The 23,412-nt window shown below is 33.9% G+C and overlaps 1 long non-coding RNA gene across 1 annotated transcript; it reads left to right on the plus strand.

Moving 5' to 3' along the window:
• Nucleotides 1-817: 817 nt before the first annotated feature.
• On the plus strand, nucleotides 818-1,863 carry LOC124898573. Its single transcript, XR_007055361.1, has 3 exons — nucleotides 818-1,053; nucleotides 1,138-1,258; nucleotides 1,369-1,863. It is a non-coding gene; the product is annotated as an uncharacterized LOC124898573 (long non-coding RNA).
• Nucleotides 1,864-23,412: the final 21,549 nt, after the last annotated feature.

The following is a 23,412-nucleotide window of genomic DNA, read 5'->3' on the forward strand; positions in this document are numbered from 1 at the left end:
CTGGTAGAGGTGACAAGGGTAAGAGAAAAGTTGATACTACGAAACCAAAAAAGAATAGAAAACCTCTGGCTTATAGACAACCCACAGGTATTCATATATCTGAGGGTCGGTTTGCTGATGCGACAGCATGACCCTTATATTCTAGGTCATCCGAGGATTTGATACCTACTCCTACGCATGTGGGGACACTACATGGGTCTACACCGACTTATTCTACTCCTATGACCGTGCCACTGCCAGCACAGTACTATAGGTTGGCCGCTGGCCCCTCCAAATATCTACCATCATTGATACCCTCCTGCAACATTCACACAGCTTCACACAGTAATTCTGCTGGATCTATTGGGTTGTCGGATCTTCATCTTGGAGGCACTCCATCTAGTGCTTCGAATTTTCCCACGCCAGTGCATCCACCATCATTTACTAGGTAGCCAGGAGATAAAGATGATTCTGGGAGGATTTATCTTGTTCCAATTGCAAGAGGGTAAGATTTCTAAATATAATATTGTTACTCATTTTTTTATTACTATATTATTATTCTCTATGAAATTACTGTTTGATCTTGTGTTATAGGTTTAAGATGGATGGTGGAGTTGGACAAAAGGCGTGACTATGCATTACTCGGCACTTCAATGGCTACTAGACCAGCTGGCAAAAGGTTCCAGAACTTGACAGGGATAGAATGTTAGAAGAATCTAAGGTAAGGATTTAACTTATCGACTACTTATTAACACTTTGTTAGAACAAAAGATTGAATATTATATTCTTGTTGTAGAAATTTTACTGGTGGGATGATGCAAATACATTTCTTATAAAGAAGAACTTTTTCATAAGATGTAGAGCCAGATTTAATGATCTCTTGGATTATGCCCGAAAGAAATTGGTAAAACCTAAGTGGATTCCTGAGCCCGCATGGCAACTGTATCTTCGCCATTGGAGTAGCGCAGAATACCAATTGTTGAGTGAAAAAGAAAAGAAAGCCCGAGCATCATCCAAGGGTGGCTCCCTACATACTACAAGTGCCATAAGTACTTTTCCTGTGATGAAATAATGGTATGTAACTTTTACAATTTTAATTGTTTGTTTCTATTTAAATTTTTTTTATTATTTGAACATTGATAATTTTTTCATATGCAGGAAAACGTAAAGGGTACGAAAATACCACATTATGAGCTATACGAGGAGACTCATGTGATGAAAAAAAAAGAACCCAACTGATGAAGATGTCTGGGTTGAAGCTCATGCAAAAGCTGTCCATGTAAGAAATAAATTCTCAGTTTATGAATCTTTTTCTTAAAGTTGATATTATTCAATTATAGCTACTTTAATATTTTTTGACTTTTAGTATTAACTTTACTTTGAATATAGGACGAATATATGCGTCTTGTTGGTGAGTATCATAGTAGTCAGCCTCCTGAAAGTCAGGGTGACCCAATAACCCAACATGTAGAAGAGGAGTTATGGGAAAAAGTTGTGGGTGCTGCATATAGAGGCCATTTGGTGAGATACCACAAAAACCTTTTTGGCGATAATATTAGGTGTTTATCCAGCCCTTCTTACTCTAGCTCTTCAGTTGATAGAGAAACGATTGAAAGACTACAAAATACGGTTTCTCAACTCACTGAAGAGCTTGCTGAATAGAGAGAGATAGAAGAATACAGAGAAGGAAACAACATCACAATTCAATAAGCTGTAGTAGCAGATGAGCTCTTTCATTAGGACTGCGGGGGTTATTCCTCCGTGTTCTGGTGATGCAGTTCGGGCTGCAAAGGGTCTAGGCCTCCTGGATGATTTTAGCACGGATGATGATATGGAAGACGAAGACGAATTCGATAATGATGACTTTTATTTTTTTATTTTTTGTATGTGTTGTAATTTGAATTTAGACATTTTGTTGTATGAAACTATTGTTGTAGTATTTTCATCTTCACTTTTGTTGGACATCTTGTATGTCTTGTACACTTTTGAAAGTATTTACAATTAGTTTTTGGTTGTTATTGCTGATGTATTTGATTTGATACTACTGTATTGCATTGTTGTTGTTCTATGCTGTATTTGGGTTTTAATTTTTATTTTTTTTAAATTTTCAGAAAAACCGACCACAAGTGGTCAGTTTTTTGAATTTTTTTTTTTTGCAAAAAACTTACCACGAGTGGTCAGTTTTATAATAAATTAATTAATTAATTTATTAGAAAACCTACCACAAGTGGTCGATTTTATAATAAATTAATTATTTAATTTATTAGAAAACCTACCATAAGTGGTCGGTTTCAACTAAATTAATTAATTTAATAAAAAATTGACCATTAGTGGTCAATTTTTTTCCCTAAATTTTTTTTCCAATTTTAATAAAATAATAATAAATTTTAAAAATATATATATTTCTTATAAAAAAAAATGACCACTTGTGGTCGGTTTTTAAAAAAGTACCACAACTTTACCGACCACACATTTTGATCAGTTTTGTGGTCGGTTTGTGGGGAAAACCGACCACATTTGTGGTCGGTTTTTCTCCTTTTTTTATTAGTGTATATCACCACAAGAAAATAAGAAATTGGTTGATAATCTTTCACTAATAATTTATAGCTAACATGATTTTTTGATAACTCATCGTTAAACAACATTAGTGACAAAACTTTTTAAGTTTTCCAATATCACTAATTTTTTATTTTCTTGTTCAATTTCGTGTAACATTTTTCATGTGTGATTAGTTATTTCAATATTATATTGATCATGTTTTATTTCTCACTGTCGTTGATAAGATGGTCAACAATGTTGAAAATATTATTACAATGTTAATATTGAAACTATAATTAGTAATGATAGTTAAGTAAATTAGTCACAAATACTTTGTTGGGATAAGTCGTTGTCTTGAAAGCGATTTTGATTCGACTTTGGTACAAATCCTTATAGCTTATCGCTCTCCAAGGTTCTACAACTATTTTCAAACACATGAACTCGTGGTTGAAAGTGTGAAGGTTGCTCAAAACTATTGTCCAAAATAAAGAACTTAGGAAGAAAGGAGGGAGATGTTTTTCTTTCACTTTATTGGTGTTCCTTTCCTTAACAAATGAAGTGGTTTATGTAAGTGAGGAACAAAAGATGTTACGGGAGTTGAGTTAACGGGGAATTCAATAAATTAGCTCATCAGTTAAAGAAGAATTGTCTCAATAAATGAATTCATTCGTTAAAGGAGAATTGAATGAACACAATTACAAAAGAATTAAGTTAAAAGTTACACTTTCTTACAATATATTTGGTAAATATTTTTGTAACAATATATTTGTGCTTATTCTTTTAGATAAGCTAAAAGAAGTTTTACACTTTGTATTCTAATCATTTACTGCCTTCGTTTCAAAAAGAATGACTTTGATTTAACAGAAAGTTTTAAAAAATAAAGAAGTCTTTTGAATCTTGTGGCCTTAAATTAAAGTTGTGTCAAATAAATAAAAATTCCCTTTAATCTTGTGGTCCTAAACATTGTAACGCCCCGAGCCTGTTACCTCGGATACTACACGGTGCCCATTACCCTAAAGGACCACAACCTAACTCATGACTGGTACCTGCTGTAATAACTGTAACATAACACTGTATAATGCGGAAGATGGGCTAAAATTTGTTGTAAGGTCTAAAACTCAAACATAACTGTAATTGTGGTATGAAAAATACCAAAACTAAAATAACTGTTTGAATAGACTATAGTCTGAATAAGCATCTATCTGTCTGAATAAGGAGTTGATGGGACATGTCCCCAACTAACTCCAACTGTTGAAATAAACTAAGTACTAAAATACTGAAATGATAAAGCATCCTCAAATGATGAGGACTCACTCCTAATCTACCGCTGCTGACTAAAACCTGAGCTGCTAAGTACGATCGAAAACCTGAGTGTCCGAACCTATGGTATAAAATACCATACCGCAAAAGAAAAGTATGCATCAGTACGTGAGAATGTACTGGTACGCAAGTGAGGTAGGCTGAATGCATGGGGTTCATATGCATGAACTATAATTGACTGATAACATGAACATAAACATGACTGCTTGAGGATACATGTATAAAAACATAACTTTAACTGAAACATGGGGATTCTGAATTTTGAATATACTGATAACATGGATTACTGATAACTGATATAACTAATACTGGGTGATTGTTGCTGAGAGTCTTGATTTTGATGGAACTAGAGTTTCGTATTGAGCTGAGTGACTGTATCTAGCAGCCCTAAAATCTGTAGAACTATTTGAGTTCTATTACGGAGACTGAGACTAAGACTGTGGGAAGTAGTCATCTAACCGACATGCCCCTAATAAGCTATTATAGCTGAGTTGGGGTCCAATTTGTAACCCCAAATGGAAGGGTATCTATATCGCACCACTGGTAAATATAAGCTATGAGTGACCCTCATCTGGTAGTGTCCCTAAGGAGAACGGTGGAACCCTCATATAGAAGTGTTAATCCACCTTATCAACCCTTAACTATCAGTGTTGATGTCTCAAACTATGATGGCTACATAGTTCTGGAATGCAAGGATTGCTTCTACGCGGTCACACCCTCTACTGTCAGTGTGTACCATCATCCTTGGGTTCGCTTGGTGCTAAATCCTACTCCCAACTAAATAGACGATGAACTGATTATACTGAGATGAACTGGAGTGAGTTCAATAAGTTTCGTGGACTGACGGATTATTACTGAATTCTGTTAATTGACTGAGTTCATGAGATTATTGACTTTTCCTAAGTTATGTAACTGACTGAGAATACTAATGATCATGGCATGACTGAGATTATCGTGAAACTGACACTGGCTCTAAGCACACAGCTAAATTGTCGGGTATAAATACCCCCAGGACTCGATGGCATAAAAGTAAATTATGGCACAAGTTTATAAGCACAACAATGGCTATATATATATAGGCTATATATATATATATATATATATATATATATATATATATATATATCCATAATTCATTGACTAAGGCATTTCATCAAATACTTGACATGCATTAGCTTGTACATGAATGGGGATTTCACATTAACATACTATAATGGCACTTTTTCCTTCACATAGGTATTTTATCAAACACATGGAGAGCATACTTCGGTTATACCATCATCAATGCATCTAATCATCATGGTTGCATAAATCAATTTACAATTTGAAGTATTTATCATGAATATTATGCAAATCATCACATACTAGGATCAATCATTGGAATATGTAATTTAAAACATGAATCAAAACTCAACAACAACATGAACATGAATTTCAATTCAACTAAATCATAAACATTCATAAATACAAAATCCTTGGATTTTGAAAAGAGATTCTTGAGCTTCATGGGTGAAAGGGACCCATGAATCAACACTTGACATACCTTTATTGTAAGTTTCTTGAAGTTCTTGGAGAGATTCTTAGAATTGGCTTGATTTCTCTAAAGCTAGGGTTGTGTTTCTTAGGAGATAATGTTCTTGATTTGGGGAAAAGTGAGTAAATAATAACTTAAAATATTTTTAGGGATTAAATTCCGCACCTGGACGTGTTAAAACCTTGGGAAAAGACTAATTTATCCCTGGATGAAATATTTATTTTTTGTCAAAATTTCTCGATTTGGCAGGTTGGCGCGATGCTGTGCTATCGCACCGTATCACTGGAAATTGCCAACTGGGAACTGGGCTGACGGCGCGCGGCTTAGTGGAATCGCGTTGGTACACTAGAAATTAAAAACTCTGAAATTGAGCCTTGGCACGATGCACCATAATCATGGAGGCTCACTGGATTTTGACGATTGCTATTTTGGCATGCTCTGCGACACGTTGATGGCTTAGGTGTCCCACTGTCTTACTAAAATGACTCTAACTCTTCGCCCGGGTGTTGGATTTGGGCAAATTTGGTATTGATGGAAACCTTATTCAATTTTTCATACAACAAAAAGCCAAAATCTTGAAAATTCCACATATATAAAATTGTATTCATATTTTAAAGCAAGTCTTTAACATTTTTGGGATGATTTTAAGCTAGATAGAAGTGCGGGGTATTACAAACATGTCATGTGAAAAATTAAAATTAAAGTATTTCCAAAAAGGGATCATTCTTTTTGAAACAAACAGAAAAGGAAATTAGGTCATCCTTTTTTAAATTGAGGGAGTAATAAAAATGCTTTCAATCCCCCACAAATGCAAAGACAAAATAAATAGCAATACTTCTGGGCAAACAAAAGGAACATGCACGTACCTAAGTGTTAGTAATATGAGGCAATAATAATTATCTAAAAAGTGAAGTACTCTTGAACTAGATAGGCATAAGTTTATACCCCTACAACACATATCATATCCTTGATTTTAGCAACCTTAACGATACTATCAAGGGGCTTTTACAGCCATACACAAACCTCGAGTCTCATCATAAGTGTTCTATAAATACAATCTAAGTCTTTCATATAAGGTTACCAATCATTTATACTCATGTAGGAGATTCATGAAGTCTATCTCATAGATCAACTTAAGGCCATGGATCATTTAGAGAAAAAATAAGCTTAATCTTATAAAACACTACCTCGCCCCATAGGGATAGAAAATATATTTTACATTGAGAGCTTTAGACTTTGTTTGACCACAAATGGGTATCCATCATATTACATCAATCCATGAGCTTTAGCGCTATCCCCTCAATGATTCAAGGACCATTTTTTGTCAAACCCTTGGTCATTGGATCCATCAAATTTCTTCTAAACCTTATATATTTCAAAAAAATAATATCATGTTTCAATAACTGTTTAACTACACCATGTATGATGTGAAATATCTCTTTATTTTATTCTACACACTATTTATTATAATATCAATTGTCGCCTATGAGTTACAATGTAAAAAATTTAGTGAAGCTTGTCTTCACCATAACAGCACATTTGTCAAAAGGTTTCTCAGCCCCTCAGCTTCTTTTCCTGCCAACTTGAAAGTCATGAACTTAGATATCATAGTAGAGCATGCTATACAAGTCTGATTTGAAGACTTCATGAAATAACACCTACACTTAAAGTAAACACGTAGCTAGTGGTGGAGCTAACTTTATCATAGTTAGTCTGTTTGCATCACAAAAATCTTATAAAATGGTAGAAAATTTATTAAAATGCAAATATCAATTCGTAGTACCTCTCAAATACATTAACTAGCAATGAAAAGCATTTCAAAGTCCACTACCAGAATTATGAGTATATCTACTTAATCTACTAACAACATAAGCTACATCAGAGTATTCTAGGATCATACGGAGTTCTGATGGAAACTAAATCAAAGCAAACATACCTTTTCAACATATTTTCAGTATAATTTGACTTACACAAAGAGAAATCACTAATAGTTCTTTTGATTTTAATTCATAAAATCACATTATCTTCTGTAAGGTATTTCATTTCAAATTTAGAAAATCAAAATTCCTTAATCTCATTTACGACATTCACATTAGGTTCAAAGATTAACATGTCATCCATGTATAAATATATAATTACATAATTTGATCCTATCATTATGGAATAAACATGGGTATCAACTGAATTAATAGCAAATTGATTATCTATTAATGTGAAATCAAATTTTTGATACCACTTCTTAGGTGTCTGCTTTAGTCCATAAAAGGATTTTCTCAATTTTCATACTTTATCATCTTTTCCTAGGACCACAAAATCCTCAGTTGAGTCATATAGATGTTTTCCTCTCAATTACCATTTAAAATGCAGTTTTAACATTTATTTGGTATCCCATTAAATTATGAATAATGGCTAGCAATAAGAGTCTCAATGATAGGTATTTTAATTACAAGAGAATAAATATTAAAATCATCAACACCTTTGTTTTAATTAATACTCCTAATCACAAGTCTAACCTTATATTGATCAATTATATTGGAAGGCCTTAATTTCTTATTAAATATCCACTTGCAACTTATGAGTTTACAATCTTTAGACAAATCATACAAGTTCAAGGTGTGTTTAGATACTATAGATTCTGATTGACTTTTAGTGTCCTCTCTTCAAAATATTGAATCTATTAAACTCGTTGTTTCATCATGAGTTTTAGGGTCTTCATCTATTAGGTAGATATACACTAATTCATTATTTAAAGCATCAATGTTAGAATTCTTGTAACACCTCGTAATTCCATAGCATAATCTAAGTCTCAATACATAGGTATTCGTATATGAAATTTTTCAAACACTTATTATTTTTTAGTTTAAAGCCTACCATTGCATAGGAAATTCAGTTACATTTCCAATGATATAAAATTTTCCTTAATCTGATAACTGGATAAGAAGTTATGGCAATTTTAAGCTTCAGTCATTAAACACCATCATTTTAACCCTCAGCGTGTCACGTAGGCAGCCCAAATGACAATTTTATATTTACAGTGTGACTCCGAGATCATGGTACATCTTGAAGTAGGCCAATTTCCTATTTGTTAATTTCCAATAGGCCTCCGTAATCATGGCGCATCGTGGAGGTGGACAAAATGGCATCTACAGGCTTACCGCGATAGTGGCATCGCACCGTTTGTCCAGGTCGCAATTTTTCCTTTTTTAGTGGCTTGGAATGATAGTGGTGCATCACGCCAAGGCCAAAAATTGGGATGGTCAGTTTATAGCTTCCATTTTTAAATTCATTTAAGGGTATTTAGGTCTTTTTCCACGGTCCTAATTAACCTAAAACACGAAATTTAACCCCTAAACACCCAAAGTAGTCATCATTATTCAATTCTTCTTCAAAATTAAAAATCCCTCTTTCAAGAACAAGGAACCCTAGCCCTCAAATTCAAGACAATTTCTTAAGAACTCTCCATTCATCTCTTCAAATTCATTAATCCAGGTATGTTAGATGTTCATCCATGGAGTCCAAGCAAGCTTTTTAAATTATAAAATTGTGATCTTTTCAAGTAATCACGTTTTAAATTATGATTCATCCATGAATCTCCATGAACTATGATTCTATACCATGTTACCATGAAATTATTGTTATTATTCAATCTTTCATGTTTTAATACTATGACTTACTGAATTAAACCATGATTTAATGCTATTATGATGAATTCATGCTATTTCTATAAGTTCCATGACATCCCTATGATTGTTTTAAAACCATAAACTACAAATGTTTGATAAAATGCCTACAAGAGTAATTTATTTATTAAGAGCCTTAATGTTTTGGCCTTCAAGCTTTAGTGTCCTTTCAGTATTGTTGCTTTGAGTCCTGGGGGTATTGACTACCTAAAAATTATAGATATTTATTTAGTCTAGTATTAGTACATTATATAATATTCTTCATATTATATTATAAGCATTATCATAATAGTCAGATATCAGTCATCCAACTTAGAACAGTCTAGTACATTCGTGTCTTTCAGTAAGGAGTAGGATTTTGCGCCGAGAGAGTGTAGGGATGGCAGCTTCCCATCAGATAGGCAGAGTTGTTAGTAGCAGTCCCTATACACTAGAACTATGTAGCCAACGTAGGATATAAGTAGTCACCCATCAGATTAGGCTTGACTATCTCGCAGGGGTCACCCGTTAGTTCAGGCTTGACACCCTTAGTCCTTTGGACATTATATCAGTTCAGTGGATCCAAATAGCTATTCTTAGTACCCATGGCATGGTATTAATACCCTTCTAGCTAGAGTTACGTGTTAAACCCTGATTAGCTCAAATTGGGGAATGTCAGTTAGATGATACCTTCCATAGTCTCAGATATGGTTTTAGTTATAGTCCCAGTTCAGTTATTTATTCTTAGTGTTGTTTGACCAAAGCATACAAATTTCAGTTATCTCAGTATTTCAGTTTATAGATTTTATTCAGTTATGTTATATTCTTGGTCATGCATCCTCAATATTTATAGATTTCTATGTGTTATTAGTATCTGCAGATTTTATGTTCTCTACGCAGTACTCCATGCTTTACATACATATCCGGTTAATCATTAGTTCTATTCATTAAACCATGCATATCAACCAACCTCATTTAGCATACCAGTACATTCAAAGTACTGATTCCATACCTTTTCTTTTGTGCTATGATGTATTATATCATAGGTTCTGATGCTTAATTCCCAGCTCATGAGTAGAATCATCAGATTCTCAGCTGCAGCAGTGGTGAGTCCTCACACTTTGAGGATAGGCCTACTTTATTTCATGTCTCAGTTAGTAGTTAGTTAGAGTTAGTTGTGGCCTGTCCCATCAAGTCATATTTAGTCAGTCAGTTATAGAGGCTTTTCAAATATTAGAGTCAGTTATCCAGTATTCTGATATTACAGTTAGTGATCCAGTTTATCTTTATTCTATCAAATTCAGTCAGTTGTTTTTATAGACTCATATTTCAGCTTTATATTTAGTTATTAAAACCTTATGGCATGTCAGTATTCTTCTGCATTTATGATCATGTTATTCAGTACTCACAGCAGGTACCAGCTCATGGTTTAGCTTGTGGTCTCTCTGGATCGTAAGAACCATGTAACGACTAGGGGGTAGTCTCAGGTTATTACAAAATTGGTATCAGGGCTTAAGGTCTTAAAGTGTCCTAGGAAGTCTGAAAGCCACATTGAGTAAAGTCTTGTGCATGGGTGTGTAGTGCACACACTTATGGATGAGAGGCTACAAGATGTTTAGGAAAATTTTTCCTTCTTTCAGTATTGATGTCATGCTAGTGAGCATGAGCTCAATTTAAACTCTCAGTCAAATCCATTTCTTTCTTCCATTTATAGAACATGCCTCCCTAGAAGAACAGAAGAAGAATAGAAACTCAGCCAGCCCCTTCGCCCATCTAGGCAGATTCTCTGGACGAGTACGTCTCTCATGCAGAATTTAGGGCTGCATTAACTACTCTAGCAAACTCTATAGTAGCACAGAATTAATGGCTAGCCACTGGTCCAGCCAACCTAATGGGCAATACTGCTGCAACTAGAATTTGGGATTTTACCCGAATAAATCCTCCTTCTTTCATGGGATCTAAGTCTGAAGAGAATCCATAGGAATTCTTAGATATAGTTTAAAAGGTCACGGATGCTATAGGGGTGACGTCTAGTCTGAGTGCCGATTTGGATGTGTATCAATTGCAAGATGTAGCCTATACTTGGTTTAAGCAGTGAAAAGTTGATAGAGATACTGATGTAGGGCTTATAGAATGGGAAGATTTTGTCATGGCTTTCCTGGACAGATTCTTTCCATTGGAGTTAAGAGAGGCCATAGTGTTAGAATTTATTAATTTGAGGCAAGGTAGCATGAGTGTGCGGGAGTATTCTCTCAAGTTCATAGAGTTAGCTAAATATGCACCTCATGTAATGGCTGACAGTAGGTCCAAGATGAGTAAGTTTTTATTTGGCATGTCTGATAGTATGGTCAAAGAGTGTAGGACCGCAATACTTATTAGTGAGATGGACTTGTCTAGAATGATGGTTCATGCTCAATAGATAGAGAAGCAAAAGATTAAGGAGGGGAGAGAGGAAACAAGAGAGCTAGGATGGGTAGTTTTAATTTCAATCAGCTAAAGTCGGAAGGTGGTAACCATTCTCAGTTTTATCTGAGGTCTATAGCCCCAGTACCCTCTTTATATAGTGCCCCAATACCCAAATTCAGAAATGACAATAGGGATAGGGCACTAGGCTCCAGTCCCAAGTCAGTGTTTGCAATGCTCATACAAATCCTCTATGTCAGAAATATGGCAGACACCATTCGGGTGAGTATAGAGCGGGTAGTGATGTTTTCTTCGGGTGTGGAAAGCTAGACCATCGGATTGGAGAGTGTCAGATAGTTGCTCAGAAGGGTAGGGATATGCACCAATAGGGCCAGTCCCATCAGTCGTCAGTTCCATCCGATCGCCCAACTCAGAAAAGTGTTGCTTCTAGTGCTACCTGTGGTCAACGTCCAATGGATTATATTTTCTTCAGGCCCACTAAGATCAGGAAAATTCTCCTGACATAGTTACTAGTACATTGCAGGTCTTTCACTTACATGTTTATGCTTTACTAGACCCTAGTGCTTCTCTTTCTTTTGTAACTCCATATATAGCCATCAATTTTAGAGTCAGTCCCAAAAATCTAGTAAATCCCTTTTCAGTGTCTACCCCAGTAGGCATTTCCATTGTAGATAATCAGGTATATAGGAACTGTTCGATCATAATAGCTCAAAAAGTTACTTCAGTTGATCTCGTAGAGTTAGAGATAACAGATTTTGACGTCATTCTCGGCATGGATTAGCTTAACTCATGCTATGTATCAGTTGATTGTAGAAACAAAATAGTTCATTTTTAGTTTCCAAATAAACCAGTCCTCGAATGAAGAGGTAGTGCTACATCTCTTAGGGGTCAATTGATTTCATACCTTAGAGCCAGAAAGATGATATTAAAGGGGTGTATTTACCATCTTGTACGATTCGGAGACTCTAATTCAGAAACTCCTACTCTTGAGTCAGTCCCAGTAGTAAAAGAATTCTTAGATGTGTTTCCTAAATATCTTCTCGAAGTTTCTCCTGAAAGGGAAATCAACTTCAGAATAGACCTTCTCCTAGATACTCAGGCTATATCTATTTCACCATACATAATGGCTCCAGCTAAACTCAAGGAATTGAAAGAACAGTTGAAGGATCTCTTAGACAATGGATTCATAAGACCCAACATCTCTCTATGGGGCGCACCTGTTCTATTTGTGCATAAGAAAGATGATTCTCTTAGAATGTGTATAGACTACCGTCGGTTAAACAAGGTCACAATCAAGAATAAATATCCACTTCCTAGAATCGATGACTTGTTCGACCAACTTCAGGGTGTCAGTTACTTTTCCAAGATAGACCTCAGATCAGGCTATCATCAGCTTAGAGTCAGAGAATGTGACATTCCAAAAATAGCTTTCCAAACTCGGTATGGTTACTTTGAATTTCTAGTCATGTCCTTTGGTCTCACAAATGCCCCAGAAGCTTTTATAGAATTGATGAACCTAGTGTTCAAGAAGTACTTGGACATGTTCGTCATAGTCTTCATTGATGACATTTTTGTATATTCTCGTAGAAAAAGAAATCATGCAGACCATCTCAGCATAGTGCTTCAGACTCGTAGAGCCCATCAGTTATTCACTAAATTTAGTAAGTGTGAATTCTGGGTAAGATCAGTAGCATTCCTTGGTCATATTATTTTCGATGATGGCATTAGAGTTGATCCTCAAAAGACTAAAGTAGTGAGAAACTTGCCTAGACCCATCTCTTCATCAGATATCAGGAGTTTCTTAGGTTTAGCTGGCTATTACCGTCTATTTGTTGAAGGGTTTGCTTCAATTGCATCCCCCATTTCTAGATTGACTCAGAAGAAAGTCAAGTTTTAGTGGTCAAATTCATATGAGAAGAGTTTTTAGGAGTTGAAGGCTTGACTCACCCCAGGCCCAGTCTTGACTCTAGCAAACCGTTCAGGTGGTTTTTTGTGTATTATGATGCATTCAAAGTAGATTTGGGTTGTATCCACATGCAGAGAGGTAAGGTCATAGCCTACGCCTCCAGAAATCTTAAGCCTCATGAGAAAAATTATCTGACTCATGATCTTGAGCTAGCAGCTATAGTATTTGCCTTAAAAATTTGGAGGCATTACTTGTATGGGGTATATGTGGATGTGTTCACAGATCACAAAAATCTTCAGTATATGTTATCTCAGAAAGATTTGAATTTGCGTCAGAGAATATGAGTAGAGTTATTGAAAAATTATGACATGAGCATTCTGTATCATTCGGGCAAGGCCAATGCAGTGGCTGATACTCTCAGTAGAATGTCTATGGGTAGTGTATCCCATGTTAAGGATGGTAAGAAGAAGTTAGCTAAGAAAGTTTATCAGCTTACCCGACTAGGTGTCCGTTTACTCGATTCAGCAAAAGGTAGTGTATAAGTGCAGAGTAGCTCAGAGTCATCTCTAGTTTCCAAGGTGAAGGAAAAGTAGGATAGAGATCCCAGTCTAGTTAAGTTGAAAGATTCAGTTAGAGATTAGAAAGTGGTTCTCCCAAGGGGGTGATGGTGTTTGCATTGTTCGGGTAGATTGTGTTTACCTAGTGTAGACAAGTTAAGGCAACAAATTATTCCAGAAGCACATGGTGCGCGTTACTCTATTCAACCAGGGCCCACTAAGATGTACCATGATTTATGGGAGATCTATTAGTGGAGTAGGATGAAGAAAGATATTGCAGATTTTGTATCTAAGTGCTCTACATGTCATCAAGTTAAGGTTGAGCACTAGAAACCTAGTGGGTCTATGCAGGAGTTCAATATTCCCATGTAGAAATAGGAGAAAGTGAACATGGACTTTATGACAGGTTTGCCTCGTACCCTTTATCAGCATAAATCTATTTGGGTTATTATAGACAGGATGACCAATTTTGCTTATTTCTTTCCAATCCATACCTCTTACTCAGCTGAGGACTATGCCAATCTCTACCTCAGAGAGTTGGTTAGGTTGCACGGTATTCTCTTATCTATCATCTTAGAAAGAGGTACCCAATTTACCTCTTATTTTCGGAAAGCATTTCAAAAGGGTCTTGGTACCTAAGTCCACCTCAGTACAGCCTTTCAACCTCAAATAGATGGTCAAGATGAAAGGACCATTCAAACTCTTAAATATATGCTGAGAGATTGCGTTGTTGATTACAAGGGTAGTTGGGATGACCATTTACCTTTAATTGAATTCGCATACAATAACAGCTATTATTCTAGCATTTGAATGGCTTTATTTGAGGCTCTTTATGGTAGGATATGTAGATCTCCAATTGGTTGGTTTGAAGTAGGTGAGGCTGCAGTACTAGGGCCTGACTTGGTGTTTGATGCATTAGCAAAGGTTCAATTGATCAGAGAAAGGCTTAGGGCTAGCCAGAGCCGATAGAAATTGTATAATGATGTGAGGAGAAAGGATCTCGAGTTTGAGGTCGGTGACTTTGTGTACTTGAAAATATCTTCCATGAAGGGAGTGAAGAGATTCGGCAAGAAAGGGAAACCCAGTCCCTGATATGTCGGCCCCTTCAGAATTTTCAGTCATTTTGGAAAGGTAGCTTACAAGCTTGAGTTGCCTTCAGATTTAGCCTCAGTACACCCAGTGTTCCATGTCTCATTGTTAAAAAAATGTCTTGGTGATCTAGATATAGTTGTTCCCTTAGAAAGTGTAGATATTCAGAACAGTCTTTCCTTTGAGGAAGTTCTAGTCAAAATTATTGATCATCAAGTTCGTAGACTAAGGAACAAAGAAGTTCCACTAGTCAAAGTTCTTTGGCAAAATCAGTCCGTTGAGGGAGCCATTTAGGAAGAAGAAGTAGATATGCAGACCAAGTACCCTCACCTTATCTATGCGAATCCAGATTAGTATAAGGTACTATCTTCTTAAGATTTTCTTTTCTTTGTCATGCTCAGTTTCAGCAGTACATCATGTTCATGTCAGTCATGCATTCATGAATCAGTTCAGTCATGCATTCCATGCATCAGATATGCATATTCATTGTGTAAGCTCATTCCAGCAATTTTTCTCAGCTTAACTAATTTCATTCAGGGACGAATGATCCCAAGGGGGAGATATTGTAACACCTCGTATTTTCCTAGCATAATCTAAGTCCCAATACATGAGTATTCGTATATGAAATTTTTGAAACACTCATTATTTTTCAGTTTAGAGCCTGCCATTTCGTAGGAAATTTAGTTATCTTTCAAATGATATAAAATTGACATAAATCCAATAACCGGATAAGAAGTTATGGCGATTTTAAGCTTCAGTCATTAAACACCGTTATTTTAACCCTCAGCGCATCACGTAGGCAACCCAAATGACAATTGATGATTTCCAGCGTGACTCTACGATCATAGCGCATCGTAGAGTGGGCCAATTTCCCGTATGTCAATTTCCAGTGGGCCTCTGCAATCATGGAGCATTGCGGAGGTGGCCAAAATGGCATCTACAGGTTTACTGCGATGGTAGCGTGTCATGCCGTCTGTCCAGGTACCAGTTGTCCCTTTTCTAGTGGCTTGGCGCGATAGTGGCACGTCGCTCCAAGGGCAAAAATCGTGATGGTCAGTTTTCAAGTTTCAGTTTTAAATTTGTTTAAGGGTATTTGGGTCTTTTTCCATGGCCCTAATTAACCTAAAACATGAAATTTAACCCCTAAACACCCTAAGTGGTCACCATTATTCAATTCTTCTTCAAAATTAAAGATTCCTCTTTCAAGAACAAAAAAACCCTAGCCCTCAAATTCAACGCAATTTCTCAAGAACTCTCCATTCATCCCTTTAAATTTATTAACCCAAATATATTAGATGTTCATCCATGGGTCCCTTTCATCCATGGAGTTCAACCAACTTTTTTAAATTTTAAAATTAAAATCTTTTCAAGTTATCATGTTTTAAATTATGATTTCATCCATGAATATCCATGAACTATGATTCTATACCATGTTACCATGAAATTATTGTTATTATTCAATCTTCCATGTTCTAATACTATTACTTACTGAAATAAACAATGATTTAATGCTATTATGATGAATTCATGTTATTTCTACAAGTTCCATGACATCCCTATGATTGTTTTAAAATCATGAACTACAAGTGTTTGATAAAATTCCTACAAGAGTGATTTATTTACTAAGAGCCTTAATGTTTTGGCCTTCAAGTTTTAGTGTCCTTTCAGTATTGTTGCTTTGAGTCCTGGGGGTATTGAATACCCAAAAATCATAGCTTTTTATTTAGTTAGTATCAGTACATTACAGAATAGTCTTCAAATTATATTATGAGCATTATCAGAATAGTCAAATATCAATCATCCAACTCAGAACAGTTTAGTACCATAGTGTCTTTCAGGTGGGAGTAGGATTTCGTAGTAAGTGAGTGTAGGGATGGTGGATTCCCTGTCAGATAGGCAGAGTTGTTAGTAATAGTCCCTATACTCTAGAACTACGTAGCCAGCATAGGATATGAGTAGTCCCCCGTCAGATTAGGTTTGACTATCTCGCAAGGGTCACCCGTTAGTTCAGACTTGGAACCCTTAGTCCTTTAGACATTATATTAGTTCAGTGGATCCACACAGCCATTGTTAGTACCCGTGGCACGATATTAACACCTTTCAAGCTGGGATTACAGGTTGGACCCCGATTAGCTCAAATTGGGAAATGTCAGTTAGATGATACCTCCTACAGTCTCAGATATGGTCTCAATTACAATCCCAGTTCAGTTATTCAGTCTTAGTGTTTCTTGACCAAAGCATACAAATTTTAGTTATCTCAGTATTTCAGTTTACAGATTTTACTTAGTTATGTTATATGTTTGGTTATTCATGCTCAGTATTTACAGATTTCAATACATTATTAGTATCTACAGATTCCATGTTCTCTACTCAATACTCCATGATTTACATGCATATCCAGTTAATCATCAGTTTTATTCATGAAACCATGCACATCAGCCTACCTCGTTCAGCATACTAGTACATCCAAAATACTGATCGTATCATTTTCTTTTGCGCTATGATGTATTATATCATAGGTTCTGACACTCAATTCCCGACTCGTGAGTAGACTCATCAGATTCTCAGCAGTATCAGCGGTGAGTCCTCATACTTCAAGGACAGGTTTACTTTATTTCATGTCTCAGTTAGTAGTTAGTTGGAGTTAGTTAGGGCCTGTCCCATCAACTCATATTCAGTCAGTCAGTTATAGAGGCTTTTCAGATATTAGAGTCAGTCATTCAGTATTTAGATATTATAGTTAGTGATCCAGTTTATCTTTATTTTATCAAATTCAGTCAGTTGTTTCTACAGACTCGTATTTCAGTTTTATATTTAGTTATTAAAACCTTATGGCATGTTAGTATTTTTCCACATTTATGATCATGTTATTCAGTGCTCACTGCAGGTACCAGCTCATGGGTTAGCTTGTGGTCTCTCGGGACCGTAAGCACCGTGTAACGACTAGGGGGTAGTCTTGGGTCGTCACAATTCTCAATCAAGAAAGTGATGACATAATCAGGATCAAACTAGTCTTAATTCTACGTCTTTTACTCTATCTAATTTTATTTTAATGCTTATTAGAAATAACATTAGAAGAAGGCGCAACATGAGAATTAACTGATAAAGATATAGAAACATTATTTTACATATCACTAGGCACATTAATTTTCAAGAAAAATTATGCTCAAAAAATTCTAAATCTCTAGATTTACAAATAGAATGATCATTTAATGGCATAAATCTATATGAAACACTATTTTGAGCATAATCAGTAAAGACAGTGTCAAAAGACTTAGAGCATACATTTACATGTTTAAAATTTGATCGACCAATTTTAGACAAATATGCCCACACTTTTAAAATTTTTAGAGGCAAATTCTTTTAACAACTCATATTTCGTCTTGTCTTAACTTTTTTATGAGGGAATCTATTAATAATATAGCATGAAGACAAGACATCTTCTCCCTACATATAGCCAGGTAGACCCTTGCTTAAAATCATAGAATTCATCATTTCCTTAAGGTTTTATTCTTTTGTTCGACTACACCATTTTTTTGGGGAGTATAGAGAATACTAAACTCATGTATAATATCATTTTCCTCATAAAAAATTTCTAGAGATTTAGTACTATACTAGGGAATTGGTCCGTGCTTTGTGCTTTTTGTTAAATTTTTGTTTTAATTTATGAATTAAATACAAATGATTTTATCTTTTAACAAATAAAATAAAATTTTGATACTCATTCTCTTTTCACAAATATACACTTTTAAAGCAATCAAATGTTTTGAACATTGTTTTGAGGCTGTCAACCTATTTTTTAAAGAAAAACTACAAGAACATTATCTCATTCGAGTTCACTCTTTTACATAATTCTTGAAACTCAAAATTTAATTTATAAATATTATATTTAATTTCTCATATAATTAGTACTTTGATTTTTTTACTTTGTATATAATTATTTGTATGTAGTTATTAAACTTGTAGTTTTTTTTGAAGATTCTATGTTTGAATTCACATCGTGAATTTAATTTATTATTTAACCTCATATTTGATTATGACACATAAAGTGGTATTACAGAAAATTTCTTGGTGTTTTTTTTCAATAACAAACATTAGATATTTCACCAACATGGGTTGTGGTGTAGAGGTGAGACTACTCCACCCTTAATCAAAGGTCTCGGGTACGAGCTCTTGATATGGAGAAAACCCTGTTGGAAGCGTTACCCCAGAATGGACCCTACAAATTAGGCATTTCATTAACACACAATACTCCTTAAATTAGCTAAAAGGATTTTAAAATTAAATTAACATTGCTTTCTTTTCTCACTGGCTTTTTCTTCATTTAGTCATATAGTTTCACCAAAGTTCCTGTTAGACATATAATAAAACAAGACAAATAGATTACTACTATTTATTATTGAACTAAATTGCTATCAAATTAAATGATTGAACTAAATTATGACAAATATATATATATTTTTTTAGAACAAAAAACTGACACAGGACTCATGTATACTACTATGGTAATACATTACTTGTAGATATTTTAGTCTGCGATAAATATCTCTAACGTCAAACTTTTAAAATTTATAATCTCTTTTTGTTTGCATGAATAAATTATCAATCTACAATTAGAACAATTGTAAATGATTGACATAAACCTAAAATGTGAAATGCAAGATTACTCAATTCACACTACTAATTAACTTGTACAAAAATCAAACTATTTTTTTTATGATCGAAATATTGAGGTTAAATTTCAAGCAACTCGATTAATTTCAAGGAAATCTACAACATCCCAACATAAACAAAAAAACTCAAACTAATTCTTCTTTTGAGATACAAAATTGAACAGAGAAGAAACCCACTGAAAATAAATAACTCGTTTTCCCTAACAAAGAGCAATGAATACACTTTTTTGTTACATAAAAAGCAATGAATATACAACTTAAGGTGAAATATCAATTTTGTATAAAACACGAATACCTTATGTAATCCAAACAATGCAAAAATATGATGAGGTATTTAAAATATAAAACGTTATTTTTAACAATAAGCAGCATATAGAAGAAAATTGAGAAGATAAAATGATATAACTCATAAGAAAAAATGCATACCTATTGAAGCAAATGTTGAATAGGTATGTTTATATAATAGTTTTCAATATTTAAAGATAAAATAGATCTTTCATATTCTGTAATTACACAAGACTCCATTCAACTTCTCAATCGTTACAATACGTTTCATCTCCTACATTAAGTGTGAAAGTAAATATTGCAGCTTTTAAATACTTTTATAATAAAGATAAAGAATGAGTGGAATGGATAGAGGGATAGTAATTTTATTGTTCAAGCAAATGATAAAAAATATAAATATTATCATTGGCCAAAGAGAGGTGATACATCATCCTTTTAATGTTTAAATATATATTTAAAAAATGGTGAAAAAATTAAAAAATTATAAAAAATTTGAGAAAAAAATAAATAAAAATACTCAAATATTAGAGCGCCACATCACCGGATTGAAGATTCTCTTTTATATATATATTGATTAAATGTCCCTATTAGATCTAAATCTCTTGATTTTTTTCATCTAATTAATACTCTACTTGTGCTTTAAATTTTAAAAACATGCTTTCAGTCACATCTTTAGACATAAAGGTGTATACCTTAGAGTATCTAGAAAAGTCATCAACAAAAGTAATGTAATACTTCTTTCCACCTTTAATAATAATGTTCTTGAAATCTATCAAGTTTGAATGTACTAGTTCAAGCAAATCGGTCTTTCTGTTAGTAACATATTTAAAAGGTTTCTTGGCATGATTTAGTTCAACATACAGAGGACATTTAGAAAGATCTTCAGTATTTATTGTAGGAATTAAATTCATTTTTCTATGTCTTTTAATAGAAACAATATTAACATGATCTAATCTCCCTGTCATAACTCAGCAATATAGGAAGAATTAGAAATAGTTGCATTTTTGGCAGCACAAATAAATCTCCACTAAGATATTCCTTCCCAATAAAATTTCTTTTATGAGAAATAATTATTTTATTATCTTTGAAAATAATTTTAAGGCCTACTTTATTGAGAAGTGCAACTAAAATTAGATTTTTACGGAGGAAAAAAACATATAAAATATTGTTCAACACTAATATTTTTTTCAAATGCTAATTTAAGTAAAAAAATTTCATTACCCATAACTCCAGCAGTAGTGGAGTTACCCATATAGACACATTCGCCATCAATGGACTCCTCAAAGTCATGAAATAACTCTTCGTTGGCATAAAAATATCTTGAAGTGCCTGTGTCCAACACCCAGTCAATCTTATTATCCACCATATTTTTCTTGATGACTACTGCAGCAATCACTTCATCTCCCTCAGTAAGATGAGCTTGGACACCATCTTGTCCTTTCTGCTTTGATTTTTTTCCTTTTCTTAGATAACAATGGAAAAATTTGTGGCTATGTTTCGTGCAGACAAAATTATGTCTCTTTAATTTTTTAATTTGACTCTCTATCTTGTGATGTGGTTTTTCTTATTCACTTGTTTTTTTTTTTGACATTCTTTTGTTTGTCTTCAATCATGTCTTTTACAATAGTACCAAAAAATTTACAATATTAGCTTTAGAAGAATTAAGAGAAAGTGCTTTCATCTTATCTTTAAGACAGTTTGCTTCTTCAGTCCTCATGTTTTTTATACGTTCTTGCTAAGTTAAATTCTTTTTGCAATGTTTTAATTGGTTTCTGTAATCGCCCCAGGATAATGAAAATTTTTCAAGCAAAACATTAGCTTGAAGAACTCACACATCTTCATGCCCTCATTGAGAAAATCAATAGTTTTCATATTCATGAATTTTTTTATGATTTATTTACTGTCAATCATTTGAAATTAAATCTACAATCTGACAACGTACTTTTTCTTTCCTGCATCATCAGCATCATATTTCTTTTACAAACTATTTCATATTTTCTTAGCAGATTTATAAGTGACAAATAAATCAAAAAAAGAATTAGTCATATGATTCAATAAATGTCATCTAACTATTTTGTTATCTTTTTCAAATTTCTTTTTAGTGGCATCATCAACAACCACAACATTATTACAACTAGTAGTAGTGATAACCATCAACAGGAGATTCATTAAACATAACATAACAAACTTCTAATTGTTTAAAGAAAATAAGAAATTTTTGTGATCAACATTTAAAATTATTTTCATCCAATGGCTCATGTTTTGACAATCCAAAAAAAATCAAAAAAATAGTCATTTATAAATATTGTATGTAAGAAAATCACTTTTAAATTATTAAAAAAAATTACTATAATATTGATATTGAAACGGAAACTAACTGCAATAAGAAAATAGTCTTTCCTTGAAGGCAATTTTAGCCCGACTCTGGTGCAAATCCTCCTAGGCAGTCGCTCCTCAAGGTTACACAACTACTTTCAATCACGTGCACTTGTGGCTAAAAGTTTGAAGGTTGCTCTAAATTATTGTCCAAAATAAAGAACTTAAGAAGAAAGGAGGGAGATGTTTTTTCTTTCACTTTGTTGTTGGTATTCGTTTTGTTCACAAATGGAGTGGTTTATAAAAGTGAGGAACAAAAGATGTTACAAGAGTTGAGTTAATGGAGAATTGAATGAATTAACTCATCAGTTAAAGAAGAGTTGTCTCAACAAATGAATCCATCTGTTAAAAGAGAATTGAAAGGACATGTACAGTTACAAACGAATTAATTAAGTTACATGTTCTTACAATGTATTTTATAAATGTTTTTGTAATAATGTATTTGAACTTCTTCTTTTGGATAAGCTTAAAGAAGCTTTACACTTTGCATTATAACTATATAATAAAATTCTTTCAAGCAATAGCAACTTACTTGCTATCAGAACAGACAACGAGGTAAAAAACTACTAAAACTCATATTTGAAGAGGAGGTTAACAAAAATGGAAACTGATCCAATAACTAATAAATCAAAGATCATGCACACCAGGGAACCATATGGATTGACCAGCTTGAGTAAAGTATTTCATTTATTTGTCACTCATCAAAACTTTAACATTCCAACAAATTTCTCTTTTTTGATGATGACAAACCACTACCCTTATGCATCCACCATGTTTCCTAAAACATTTAAGCAAGGAACAACACTATAATAAAACAGGTAATGATTGAGTTATAAGCATTGCACAATCACTTCTTCCCTCTTTTGACATCATTGCAAAGCTAGTTTAGGATAATTTAAGGAAAGTTACAAGTATTTAATAGTTCATAGCCACTAGGGAAATCTCTAAGACAATTCAGAACTTGAACTAAAGCGAATAAACAAGGCATTAAAAGATGCAGGAGCAAGACATACCATAGAAAAAAGTTCCATTTCATTAAAGATCAAGACACAAATTACATTAAGCCATTACT

Source organism: Capsicum annuum, chromosome 1 (genome assembly GCF_002878395.1).
Source record: "Capsicum annuum cultivar UCD-10X-F1 chromosome 1, UCD10Xv1.1, whole genome shotgun sequence".
NCBI lineage: Eukaryota > Viridiplantae > Streptophyta > Magnoliopsida > Solanales > Solanaceae > Capsicum > Capsicum annuum.